Source organism: Triticum aestivum, chromosome 2D (genome assembly GCF_018294505.1).
Source record: "Triticum aestivum cultivar Chinese Spring chromosome 2D, IWGSC CS RefSeq v2.1, whole genome shotgun sequence".
Lineage (NCBI taxonomy): Eukaryota > Viridiplantae > Streptophyta > Magnoliopsida > Poales > Poaceae > Triticum > Triticum aestivum.
The window spans coordinates 221,115,848-221,129,773 of NC_057799.1; positions in this window are offsets into that span (position 1 = coordinate 221,115,848).

The window sequence follows — 13,926 nt, forward strand, 5'->3', positions numbered from 1 at the left end:
GCGCGCTGGGCTGGGCTTTGGCCTGGTTGGCTGGGCCGGCCCGGTCGGCGGGAGAAAAGTATTTTTTAAATAGTCAGACAAAAAGAATAAAACAAAAAAATAAAAAATATTATATAGGCATATAATATATCAAAATTTTCAGAAAAAGATTTTCTATGACATGAACATTATTCTAGCACCAAATAAAATCCACAAATTTTTTAATAAAGCAAACAGTGCTACTGCAGCAATAAAACCTCATAAAAATCATTTTAAAAATACCAAAAATATATTCAAATTTATTTCTCTCCAATTTTCTAATGTAGGGAATCATTTTACCCTAATTTCCATACATTTTATTTTTGGAGAAAAATAATTTGAATAAAATCCCAATAACTCCAATTGAAGAATACTTTCAAAGGGACTTTAAATTTGAATTCTTTTAAACTTCCAACTCATATTTCATATGTTTTGAAGAAGTCATTTTATCTTCTCTCATGAAAATCATTGAGTTGCTTAAAGTTTCTGAATTGGAAGATATTTCCAAATAAAAATCAAATCTTTTCGAAACCCTTTTCATTTATTTAAATGGAAGAAGTCATGTCATCTTCTCTCCAGGGTTTTGTGGTGAAAAGAATTTGAATTCATGGAGATCATAAATGAAAAATGAAAGTTTGGGAAAGTCCTTTTATTCCCTCTCATTTAACTTTCAAAAGTTTCAAATTTCACTCACGTTCAGTCAATCAATCACACAACCAACAAACAAACAATCAAAACTATCATTTATTATAACATTCCAAAATTTAGAATTTTGGGATGTGACAAACCTACCACCCTTAAAATGAATCTCGTCCTCGAGATTCGGAGAGGCTAGAAAGAAATAGGTTAGGTTTGGGGGTCTTATCAAAATCCATCGACCGTCTTAGGGTGTCTGGGGTGCTACCACCCTTAGAAACATCGTTACGGTCCCATCAATACTCATATACTCCATCCTTATTCTTGACAGGGCCGGTCTTCTAAGATCTTCAGTATAATTGCTTCTCTGGCTCTTCCGGTAGTGGCATAACCTTTTCCTAAATTCTTCTATCCCTTTATCTTGGTATGGTCCTTCGGAGACTGGGTCTTCTTAGCTGATAGGTCTGGCGCGAATACTAAACAAATATCGATATCTCATGGTGGTCAACAATTTATGGTTTGTCCTGCAAGAAATGGGTCTGGGCTTCATTCTCATTGTATGACCTACGGTTGGCAACAGCTGCCTTGTACAAGGGGAAAAAATTTCACACCATTCTAAGGCTCAAACAAGGTTTTGATCGTTGTCTCTCTTCTATAGGTAAGTCACTCAGATTTTCCATCCCATATAGCAGGGCGAATAATAAGAGTAAGTCGGTATGGTGATCAATCCATCCCGCACCCAAATCATTACCTTGTATATGGTTTAGCGAATCTCGTATTCTAACACTCGGTCATCCTCACAAGCATTGCAGAATTTTCTCTTGTCGATGAACCAAGTTCGGATAAATCCATTGATTCTGCAAGCCAAGCAAACATATTGTTCCTTCACAACTCTCAGGTTTTGCATTACTCCTATAAGATCGTCTGTCGATAAAGGCATAACTTCTTCTAGGGTTTTTCCTTCAGCAAGAGTGTGCTTGCTTCTTGGCAGGTCCTGGGACCTGTGAGTTATGGTCCATCTCCTCACATGTAAACCTTGAACTCAACATCGGGGAAAACTGATCATTATTCCAACATCCAGCTTCCTAGCATTCTTAAATCCATCCAAAATGTATTGTATCCCTTCCTTCTGTTGGTACCAAACTAAAATGTGATTACTCCGACTCATCATAGAGTTACAATTGCTCCTTACTACCAACATTATACCTCTTTATATCCAATAGTACTTCATCCCTTCATACTCTTGGGATATCCCACCTATCGGGATAAAACTCGTACTTACTTTATCCGTAGTCCACTTCGTGGAATATCGTTATCTTTTCCAGGGGTCCAGTGTCCTCACAGGGTACTACCACCCTTGAAATGCAAAAATTCTTCCATACACCATATTTCTCATATCCACGAAAATGGTCAAACTCCTTCTTCATAAAGTAACAACTAAAAAATCCAAATCAGTACCAACGATGCTAACTTTATTTATTCTCAAATTACTACAATCTCCTGCATTTCCATTACATTACTCAACTCATTGCCTCAATATAAGGAAAATGTTCTCACTACTACTACTATACTTCTCACAGACGCAACTAATTATCACAAGTCTCCTTCTCCTTGGGACAATCTCTGGCAAAGTGCCCTGCTTCATTACAACGAAAGCATATTACTTCTGACAAGTCTCATGGTTTCCTTATGACTACATAGCCTCCTTGGGTCCTCGGCTTCCTCTTTGGGCAACGGCTGAAGTAGTGCCCTGAGTCCTTGCACCTGAAACATGTGATATGACTCAGGTCCTTCCTGGTATCCAATCTACTTCTCTTCCTGTACTTTTCCGTTCCAAGCAGGGCTTCTATTTCCTGTGGGTCATACTCTACTTCCTTTGTCCGGAATTCTACTAGATCCCCATTAAGACAATTTTGGGAGATGTGTCCTTCTTCTCCACATGAATAGCATGACTTGGTGCAAGGTTTAATTGGTTCTTCTTTGGGTGTGTCCTCCACCTCTACCTCCAGCACAGGTTCTTCTAAAATTTCCATGAGGGCTCCTTTCATTGCTTCTTTCTTCTGCTGGATGGTTCTTTGTACCATGGGGTAAATGTGACACTGAGCAGGGTAGTGGGTAGTCCCTTCACACAAGAAACAAGTAATCTGCCTAGTTGGGCATTCTTCATTTGGGTGACTTCCTTCACAATTAGGCCATTCATTCTTGTGTTCTTTATGGTTGTGTCCTATTTCTCCACAAAGCTTGCATGCACAAGGTTTCTTCACATCATTTCCGTAAGGCTTCAACTTCTGGAACACAAGCCGAGACTTTAGCAGAGTCAACTTAAATTCTTCCCAAGTGGTTACTCTTTGCCATCCATTGATGGTTTGGTACATCCTCCACCATGTAGCAACACCTCTTTCAAAGCACTGAAGAGCATGCTGAGCCATATCCTTTCCGGCTATAGTGTTATTCTCCATATGATCTTCCATGTTCTGAATCCATCGGTCTATCTCCAACTGAGTCATCGGTCCCGGAAACATGAGTTCATCTCCATCGAGGATAACAAGATTGGGTTATCATCGTATTACTTTGGGTTCAATCTTGTGGTGTCCTTTCCCAGTGACAGTAGGGGCAGCAAGGCACGTATTGTATTGTTGCCATCGAGGATAAAAAGATGGGGTTTTCATCATATTGCTTGAGTTAATCCCGCTACATCATGTCATCTTGCTTAATGCGTTACTCTGTTCTTATGAACTTAATACTCTAGATGCAGGCAGGAGTCGGTCGATGTGTGGAGTAATAGTAGTAGATGCAGGCAGGAGTCGGTCTACTTGACACGGACGTGATGGCAATATTCATGATCATTGCCTTAGATATCATCATAACTATGCGCTTTTCTATCAATTGCTCGGCAGTAATTTGTTCTCCCATCGTAATAATTTCTATCTTGAGAGAAGCCTCTAGTGAAACCTATGGCCCACGTGTCTATTTTACATCATATTAGTTTCCCGTCAACTTGCAAATTTCTGTCGCCATTCCCTTATTTTGCAATATTTACTTTCCGTTCCATAAACCAAAAATACAAAATATATTACTTTACCGTTCATCCATCTCTATCAGATCTCACTTTGCGAATAAACGTGAAGGGATTGACAACCCCTTTGTCGCGTTGGTTGCAAGTTGGTGTTTGTTTGTGCAGGTATTCGGTGGCTTGTTGCGTAGTCTCCTACTGGATTGATACCTTGGTTCTCAAAACTGAGGGAAATACTTACGCTACTTTGCTGCATCACCCTTTCGTCTTCAAGGGAAAAAATCAACGCATGCTCAGAGGTAGCAAGAAGGATTTATGACGCCGTTTCCAGGGAGATCTACACCAAGCCAAGACATACCAAGTACCCATCATAAACTCTCATCACTCGCATTACATTATTTGCCATTCGCCTCTCGTTTTCCTCTCCCCCACTTCTGAAACGATTTTCAAAAAGATTTGCCTTTTTCTTCGCCTTCTTTCCGTTCGATCTTTTGTTTAATTGTGTTACTATGTGCCTTCTTTTTGCTTGCATCTTCGCTTGCTAAAAGTCTATGGACCCTCATCCACTTGCTAATCTTTTTAAGAGATCCAATTATCTGAAAATTGTGATGAAGTACTTTATGAAGTGATTCACGATAGATCTTTGAATAAACCATGATTGCAATGATGTTATTATAAATTCTATTAATGTCAGTTGTGCTAATAGTATTCAAAACCCTAATCTTGGGGATGCTAATTTTGCTATGTCTACTACTTGTTGCAATGATCATGATTGGGGTGATTCTTCTTATGATCTTGAAAATTTATTTAAGCCCCATGATGAATATGTGATTGATAATGGTTTTTGCAATAATATTGAAAGTGGGTTTGGAAGACTGTCAACTTTAGATCCCACATATTTGGAGAATGTTCAACCTTATGACTTTTTTTATAAAAGTAGGTTTGGAGAGGTCATGACTTTAGTTAATGTTAATCCCACTATTTTGGAAGAGTGTCAACTTTGCATGCATATGGATCGTGTTGAGAATATGTTTTGTGATAGCTATATCATTGAATTTTCTTATGATCCTACATGTAATTATTATTAGAGAGGAAAATATGTTCGTAGAAATTTTCATGTTACTAAATTACCTCTCTTCATGTTGAGATTGCCATCGTCTCTTTCTTCTTCCTTGCATATGCTAGTTTTTGCTTGCCTTGATAATTTATTTGCTTATAAAAGGCCTATGCATAGGAAGTATGTTAGTCTTAGATGTGTTTGTCACATGTTTTATGATGCTCTCTTTGTGCTTCAAATCTTCTCTTTTATGTGAGCATCAATGAAATTATCAATGCCTAGCTAAGGGCGTTAAACGATAGCGCTTGTTGGGAGGCAACCCAATTTTGTTTTTCTCGCTTCTTAGTTCCTGTTTTGCTTTGAATAAATCATCTAGCCTCTGGTTAGATGTGTTTTTGTGTTTTAATTAATGTTTGTGCCAAGTAAGACCTTTGGGATAGCTTACGGTAATAGTTAATTTGATCTTGCTGGAAAACAGAAACTTTTGCGCCCACGAAAATAATTTTCATGAATCACAGAAATGTGCTTTTTAGTTGATTATTTTTGCAGATGATTAATAAACAAATGTCTTACGACTTCCTAATTTCTCAGGATTTGTGGAGTTACATAAGTATTCTAAATATCCAGATTGCTATAGACTGTTATGTTTTTGACAGATTCTGTTTTTCGCGTGCTGTTTGCTTGTTTTGATGCATCTATGGTTAGTATCGGGGGGTATGAACCATGGAAAATTTGGAATACAGTAGATATTACACCAATATAAATAAAGAATGAGTTCACAACAGTAACAAAACTGGTGATTTATTTTCTTATACTAACGGAGCTTACGAGATTTTCTGTTGGAGTTTTCTGTTGTGAAGTTTTCAAGTTTTGGGCAAGGATTTGATAGACTATGGAATAAGGAGTGGAAACACCTAAGCTTGGGGATTCCCAAGGCACCCCAAGGTAATATTCAAGGATCTCAAAAAGCCTAAGCTTGGGGATGCCCCAGGAAGGCATCCCCTCTTCCGTCTTCGTCTATCGGTAACTTTACTTGAGGCTATATTTTTATGCACCACATGATATGTGTTTTGCTTGGAGCGTCTTGTATGATTTGAGTCTTTGCTTTTTAGTTTGCCACAATCATCCTTGCAGTACACACCTTTTGAGAGAGACATGCATGAATCGTGATTTATTAGAATGCTCTATGTGCTTCACTTTTTTTTGAGCTAGGCAAAATTTGCTCTAGTGCTTCACTTATATCTTTTTAGAGCACGGTGGTGGTTTTATTTTATAGAAATTGATGAACTCTCGTACTTCACTTATATTATTTTGAGAGTCTCTAAATAGCATGGTAATTTGCTTTGGTTATATAATTAGACCTAATATGATAGGCATCCTAGAGGGATATAATAAAAACTTTCATATAAAGTGCATTGAATACTATGAGAAGTTTGATTCCTCATGATTGTTTTGAGATATGAAGCTAGTGATATTAGAGTCATGCTAGTGAGTAGTTGTGAATTTGAGAAATACTTGTGTTAAAGTTTGTGAGTCCCTTAGCATGATTTATTTTTTGATTGCCTTCCTTATGAGTGGCAGTCGGGGACGAGCGATGGTCTTTTCCTACCAATCCATCCCCCTAGGAGAATGCGTGTAGTACTTTGTTTCGATGACTAATAGATTTCTTCAATAAGTATGTGAGTTCTTTATGACTAATGTTGAGTCCATGGATTATACACACTCTCACCTTTCCGCCATTGCTAACCTCTCTATTACCGCACAACTTTCGCCGGTACCATAAACCCACCACATATCCTTCCTCAAAACAGCCACCATACCTACCTATTATGGCATTTTCATAGCCATTCCGAGATAGATTGCCATGCAACTTTCCACCGTTCCGTTTATTATGACATTCTCCATCATTGTCATATTGCTTTGCATGATCATGTAGTTGACATCGTATTTGTGGCAAAGCCACCATTCATTATTTTTTATACATGTCACTCTTGATTCATTGCACATCCCGGTACACCGCCGGAGGTATTCACATAGAGTCATATTTTGTTCTAAGTATTGAGTTGTAATTCCTGAGTTGTAAGTAAATAAAAGTGTGATGATGTTCATTATTAGAGCGTTGTCCCATGTGAGGAAAGGATGATGGAGACTATGATTCCCCCACAAGTCGGGATGGGACTCCGGACGAAAAAAGGAGGCAAAAAAAATGAGAGAAGGCCCGATAAAAAAATGAGAGAAAAGAGAGAAGGGACAATGTTACTATCCTTTTTGCCACACTTGTGCTTTAAAGTAACACCATCATCTTCATGATAGAGAGTCTCCTATGATATCACTTTCATATACTAGTGGGAATTTCATTATAGAACTTGGCTTGTATATTCCAATGATGGGCTTCCTCAAAATGCCCTAGGTCTTCGTGAGCAAGCGAGTTGGATGCACACCCACTTAGTTTCTTTTTGAGCTTTCATAAACTTATAGGTCTAGTGCATCCATTGCATAGCAATCCCTACTCACTCACACTGATATCTATTAATGGGCATGTCCATAGCCCGTTGATACGCCTAGTTGATGTGAGACTATCTCCTTCTTTTTGTCTTCTCCACAACCACAGTCTATTCCACCTATAGTGCTATGTCCATGGCTCACTCTCATGTATTGCGTGAAAGTTGAAAAAGTTTGAGAACATCAAAAGTATGAAACAATTGCTTGGCTTCTCATCGGGGTTGTGCATGATTTAAATATTTTGTGTGATGAAGATGGATCATAGCCAGACTATATGATTTTGTAGGGATAAGCTTTCTTTGGCCATGCTATTTTGAGAAGACATAATTATTTTGTTAGTATGCTTGAAGTATTATTGTTTTTATGTCAATATAAACTTTTGTTTTGAATCTTACGGATCTGAACATTCATGCCACAATAAAGAGAATTACATGGATACATATGATAGGTAGCATTCCACATCAAAAAAATTGTTTTTATCATTTACCTACTCGAGGACGACTAGGAATTAAGCTTGGGGATGCTTGATACATCTCCAACGTATCTATAATTTTTTATTGTTCCATGCTATTATATTATCTGTTTTGGATGTTTTATATGCATTAATATGCTATTTTATATGATTTTTGGGACTAACCTATTAACCTAGAGCCCAGTGCCAGTTTCTGTTTTTTTCCTTGTTTTAGAGTTTCGCAGAAAAGGAATACCAAACGGAGTCGAAACGGAATAAAACTTTCGCATGATTTTTCTTGGACCAGAAGACGCCCAGGAGACTTGGAGTACAAGTCAGGGAAGCTTCGAAGCTGCCACAAGGGTGGAGGGCGCGCCCAGGGGGGTGGGGCGCGCCCCCCAACCTTGCGGGGCCCTCGTAGCTCTCCTGACCTAATTATTCCACCTATATATACTCTTATACCCCAAAAACATCCAGGGGAGCCACGAAACCACTTTTCCACCGCCGCAACCTACTGTACCCGTGAGATCCCATTTTGGGGCCTTTTCCGGCATCCTGCCGGAGGGGGAATCGATCACGAAGGGCTTCTACATCAACACCATTGCCTCTCCGATGATTCATGCTTAGTTTACTTCAGACCTTCGGGTCCATAGCTAGTATCTAGATGGCTTCTTCTCTCTCTTTGATTCTCAATACAAAGTTCTCCTCGATGTTCTTGGAGGTCTATTCAATGTAATACTCTTTTGCGGTGTGTTTGTCGAGATCCGATAAACTGTGGATTTATGATCAAGTTTATCTATGAATATTACTTGAATCTCCTCTGGATTCTTATATGCATGATTTCATATCTTTGCAAGTCTCTTCGAACTATCAATTTGGTTTGGCCAACTAGATTGGTTTTTCTTGCAATGGGAGAAGTGCTGAGATTTTGTAGTGACTCGACCTCAGACGGTCAGGTCTCTGTGCTTAAGTGTGGATTTATGATCAAGTTTATCTATGAATATTATTTGAATCTCCTATGAATTCTTATATGCATGATTTCATATCTCTGCAAGTCTCTTCGAACTATCGATTTCGTTTGGCCAACTAGATTGGTTTTCCTTTCAATGGAGAAGTGCTTAGCTTTGGGTTCAATCTTGCGGCGTCCTTTCCCAGTGACAGTAGGGGCAGTAAGGCATGTATTGTATTGTTGCCATCGAGGATAACAAGATGGGGTTTTCATCATATTGCTTGAGTTAATCCCGCTACATCATGTCATCTTGCTTAATGCGTTACTCAGTTCTTATGAACTTAATACTCTAGATGCAGGCAGGAGTCGGTCGTTGTGTGGAGTAATAGTAGTAGATGCAGGCTAGAGTCGGTTTACTTGACACGGACTTGATGCCTATATTCATGATCATTGCCTTAGATATCATCATAACTATGCGCTTTTCTATCAATTGCTCGGCTGTAATTTGTTCGCCCACCGTAATAATTTCTATCTTGAGAGAAGCCTCTAGTGAAACCTATGGCCCCCGGGTCTATTTCACATCATATTAGTTTCCCGTCAACTTTCCAATTTTGGTCGCCGTTCCCTTATTTTGCAATCTTTACTTTCCATTCCATAAACAAAAAATACCAAAAATATTACTTTACCGTTTATCCATCTCTATCAGATCTCACTTTGCGAATAACCGTGAAGGGATTGACAACCCCTTTGTCACGTTGGTTGCAAGTTGGTGTTGGTTTGTGCAGGTATTCGGTGGCTTGTTGCGTAGTGTCCCACTGGATTGGTACCTTGGTTCTCAAAACTGAGGGAAATACTTACGCTACCTTGCTGCATCAGCCTTTCCTCTTCAAGGGAAAAACCAACGCTTGCTCAAGAGGTAGGAGGGCCCACCTATCCAACAGCAACTCGACGTCAAATCACACAGCCCTATGTTTGCACCAGCCTACTCCCTCATATTCTTGCCTCTTTGTCGAACTGACAAGGTGGAACTGCCCCGCCTACCACGCGGGAAAAGCCCTGCCCTCGACTTCTAAATATAATTTTGTATCCATGGATTGCGCCATGGAACAAAGCCTCAAGAAAACGGTGGTACACATGTATACAGCACGCCTGTTGGGTTCGCGTTGCACCCCAGACGGTCAGTCGGTCTGGCACACCGCTCTCCGAATGGAACGTGCGTCATATTGCATTTGCACACACATGTGGGACTGCAATTGAGAACCGACCATAGGCATTCTTCCCCGCCCTGCAAGTCGGTTGAGTTAAGTAGAAGAGAGAGACGAGCGATAGTATTGGAGCAGTGTTGTACAAACGTCGGTGCCTGGATGATCCCTGCATGACATGGAAGATCAGTTCGTCCATGCATGTGACCAGACTCCAGTAGACGACTGGATTAGCTATCGTCTACATATCATGCAGGCTGTGTTGTGCAGGGCTGTAGTGCTGATGAGAAATCTAAAAAAAAGGTTTCTTGTCATCTCACAATATTAGGTGTCATGTGCTTCGGATCACTGCGAGGGTTAAACAGCGACAACTAAGTTCCTCCAACGCGCTGGTCATTGGGGGCACATGCACGAAGAGTACTCGACTGCCATCTAGGTCAAGCCAGCTATGTTAATTAGGACATCTATTGATGGACCCCTTTTCTATGAGTTTACCTTTAATTTGAGCTTTGATCCTCGTCTAGTTTGTCCGTCGGGATTCATGTTGTCTCCTTGGGGCAGTGAGGTTATGGTTTCTTGTCATGTGGCATTTTTCGTGTTATATGTTAATCCTGTGCTTCAGATCAAAATGACGACAACTGCGCCTCCGGGGCACGTGCATGAAGACTTCTCGACAGTCATTGACGAGGTCAAGCCGGCTCCGGTGGATAAAAGAAAACTACTCCACTATATAGGCAGGAGCCTCCATGCTTGCTTGCTAGTGTTGCTCTCTTCACACTGTCTCATCCTCTCCAGATCTAAACACAACAGCGGTGGCCACACTCTCTCTCTGCTTAGCGCTGGTCACAGATCCAGCCGGATCCTCTCTGCCGGGGAAGGTGAGAAGGTGCAATGTTCACGCGGTCGTCCTCGGTGACGGCTCTTACCCACAGCTGGCGGGTCCCGATCAGCGTGCTTTGTCGTTCTCTCCCACGCAGCGCCGGCTAGGGAGGGCCTCCGACCCCTTCTTCCTCGCTGCCGTAGTGTGGGCAGATCTGGCCTCCCGCCACCCACCTAGCGACATCCCGGCGACCCTCGGGTATAACTTCCTTCTAAACCGTCCTTGCTCTACTTCCCCAGCTCCCGTTGTCGCTGCATTTGTATATTTTACTATTTCTCAGCCCCTTCATAGATAGGATCGATCGACTGTTCGAAAGCCACCTAATTTTTTACTGTTAAGAGGTGAAACTAGTTCATGCAGTCGAATCTAGTACTACTTGGTTCAAACAGGGAAGATAAGGGGGGGGGCGGGAAGATTTGTTACCTAAATCTAGGACTTGGTCAAAAGAGGAAATAATGGGGGCGAAAAGTAGCAGAGACTGGCTATCCAACTGGTCTCTTGGTCTAATATGGAAATAAAGGGAAACCCAGTACAAACTGAATATAAACCGATCTATTGGTTGAAAAAGGAAATAAAGTGGGGACTGGGGGACAAGTCAACAGAGTATGTCCAGCACTAGATTTGCTAGCCTCACACAGTATAAGGTGGCTATACCAAACAAAAATGGGACCAACCTAGATATCCTGTTCTAATGTTTGTTGCCCCGAGCCCCTCTTATGTAATGCCACTGGTAAAATGTAGCAGTCACACTGTTAAAAGTAAGGACACATTAAACCAATGTTGATTTCAATGTAATGCCTCCAGTAATACGAATCAATGACACTGTTTTTCATGCCCTGCTAAATTTCCCATTAAGATAAGTTGTTTCTTTTTGTTAGAAATGCAACTGTCCTGGTCCGCCTACTCTCCCGTGCCCAAATACCAACTCTTTAGCAGCTGTTAATGTAATGTTGCTGGTAAAATGAAGCAATGGCACCATTAAAGTACTCTTGTGTTTAATAGTTGTCATAGTTAATCCTAATGCCCACACAAATATCTAGAAATGCTGATGCTTTAGAAATTGCTATTGTCCTTGTAGGGTCGCCATTCAGATAATGAACATGCTTCTTTTCATTTGATGTATGTTTCATCACTTGTTAGTCACCCTCCTTTCCACATTTTTGTGCAAACGGAGATATACATTTCACGCTTGATCTTAGTTGAACTGCACAAATGATATCCAAATTATAGTTGAACATTCCACGAGATTGACGACCAACCTTGATGTTGCTCAATTTTATTGCAACTAATGAAGAAGCTGCTAGCTCATGGTACATTGCTTCATTTTAGGTGAACTATACAAAAAGGTCCCATGAATTGAATCATCTTTGTTGGTGACTGGTGCCATCACTTCTACGATGGCGTTGACTGCAGATATGGTTCCCATCACGAGGTATGTTCATTTTTTGTCCGACCATTTGCCAAAGATCCTGCATGTTGAGTTTGCTCTTGTGCTACTGTTTTGGCACTGCCATGATAAAGCAGTAATGTTATTATTTTGCACCTTAATCTAGTGGCACTATTAATTTGAGGCAATGTTTTGGCACTGCTACTGCCATTGAATTTTTTTATATATCAAAAGAGGGGGTTTCCTCCGATTTCATTAAAGAAACCCAACCATAGAGAACCATTATCAAACAACATCTCAGTGTAAACGGGGAGTTATGCAACTACTACTAGAATGGACTGAGTACTAGCAGGAGACAAGTTTGCCACATAAGCTAGGCAGGTAGGGGAACGCAGCACCAACTCGACCAAGTTTGGAGTACAACCCAAATGCTACCACAGAAACGTAAGGGGGGAAGATAGGGACTGAAAGAGCCAGCTTCAGCATCCCAGTCTAAGCACCCCCGACCTCCATCGTTGCGACACACGGTACACCTCGCTTGCCACCTGCTCGACCCTAGTGCCACTGATAAAGTGAAGTAATAATACAGTTAAAATAGAGCGAGCATCCTCTCTATCATTTCATTTCCAATGTAGATAAAGAAAGTGCTACTCTTTGTTAGTATATCTTTCATCAACTAGTCCCATTGTTACTGTTTAAGTGTTTCTGCAAACTGGGGTGCTTATGTTTAGTTGATCTGCACAAAAATAGAGATTGGAATGTCTCAAGGCCCCTCCTTGTACTACCGCTGTACACTGATGTTCATCACTGGCAGAAGGTGTATCGGGGAGAATTGGGTCGATTTCCGGTATGAGGCCTACCGTATGAGGCGTCGCAGGTCCCATCTCGCCCTCGCAGCATGGCATACTACGATACTATCGCAATATTTTCTTCTATTTATTAGTGTATGTTTCATCAACTAGTGCCACTATAATGTAATCACGCTTTTTCATTATCTGTGTAAATAGGGTTATTCAGCTGCATTTTGGTGGAACTGCACAAATATATACTGATGGAACCAGCATATATGCAGAGTGCGAGGTGTGCCAACTAAGAATTACCGACACCAGCCATGCTCCGTCTAAGCATTGGCATCCACCACCACCACTAGTGGGATGTGTGGCGCTCTCTGTGGACGGATCTTTCTCGGCAGCAAATCCTCTAACCAAATACTAGTAACTTATATTCGCACTTTTCTAGGGAGTACTCTTCTTTGAAAGAAACACCAATCTATTTTTCTTTATTTATACACAGTGTCACAACTTTGTTTTTGGTCCAGAGCTATTTTAGGGTAATTGGCATAGTACTCGGAGACTGATTGTAAGCATGATTTTCATTAGCCGTCAAACTGATTGTAAGCATGAGCAGATGGAAGATTAGGTTAGTGCGAAGCTTACCTTAAACCCTACCGCCACCGTTGAAATGAGGCGAGTATCGAGGGAACCATGGAGAACGGCGGGGAAGCAACGTTGCGCCATCCGGCCTCCTCTTGCGGTGGGAGAACGAATACTCCTATGGCTCCGGCTGGCTCTGCACCCTCACGAACGGCACACCGTACTCGATCGATTCGTTATCCTCTGGATGCTCGACCTTCGACCTGTACGCCCACCACCTCCACCTGACTTTCACCTTGAGGGGTGGTTTTGCAATGGAGAAGAGGGAGAGGCGAGATGGTGGTCTTGCAATGGAGAAGAGGGAGAGGCGAGACGGTGGTTTTGCAATGGAGAAGATGGAGAGAAGAGGGGGTGGTTTTGCAATGGAGAAGAGGGAGAGGCGAGATGGTGGTTTTGGA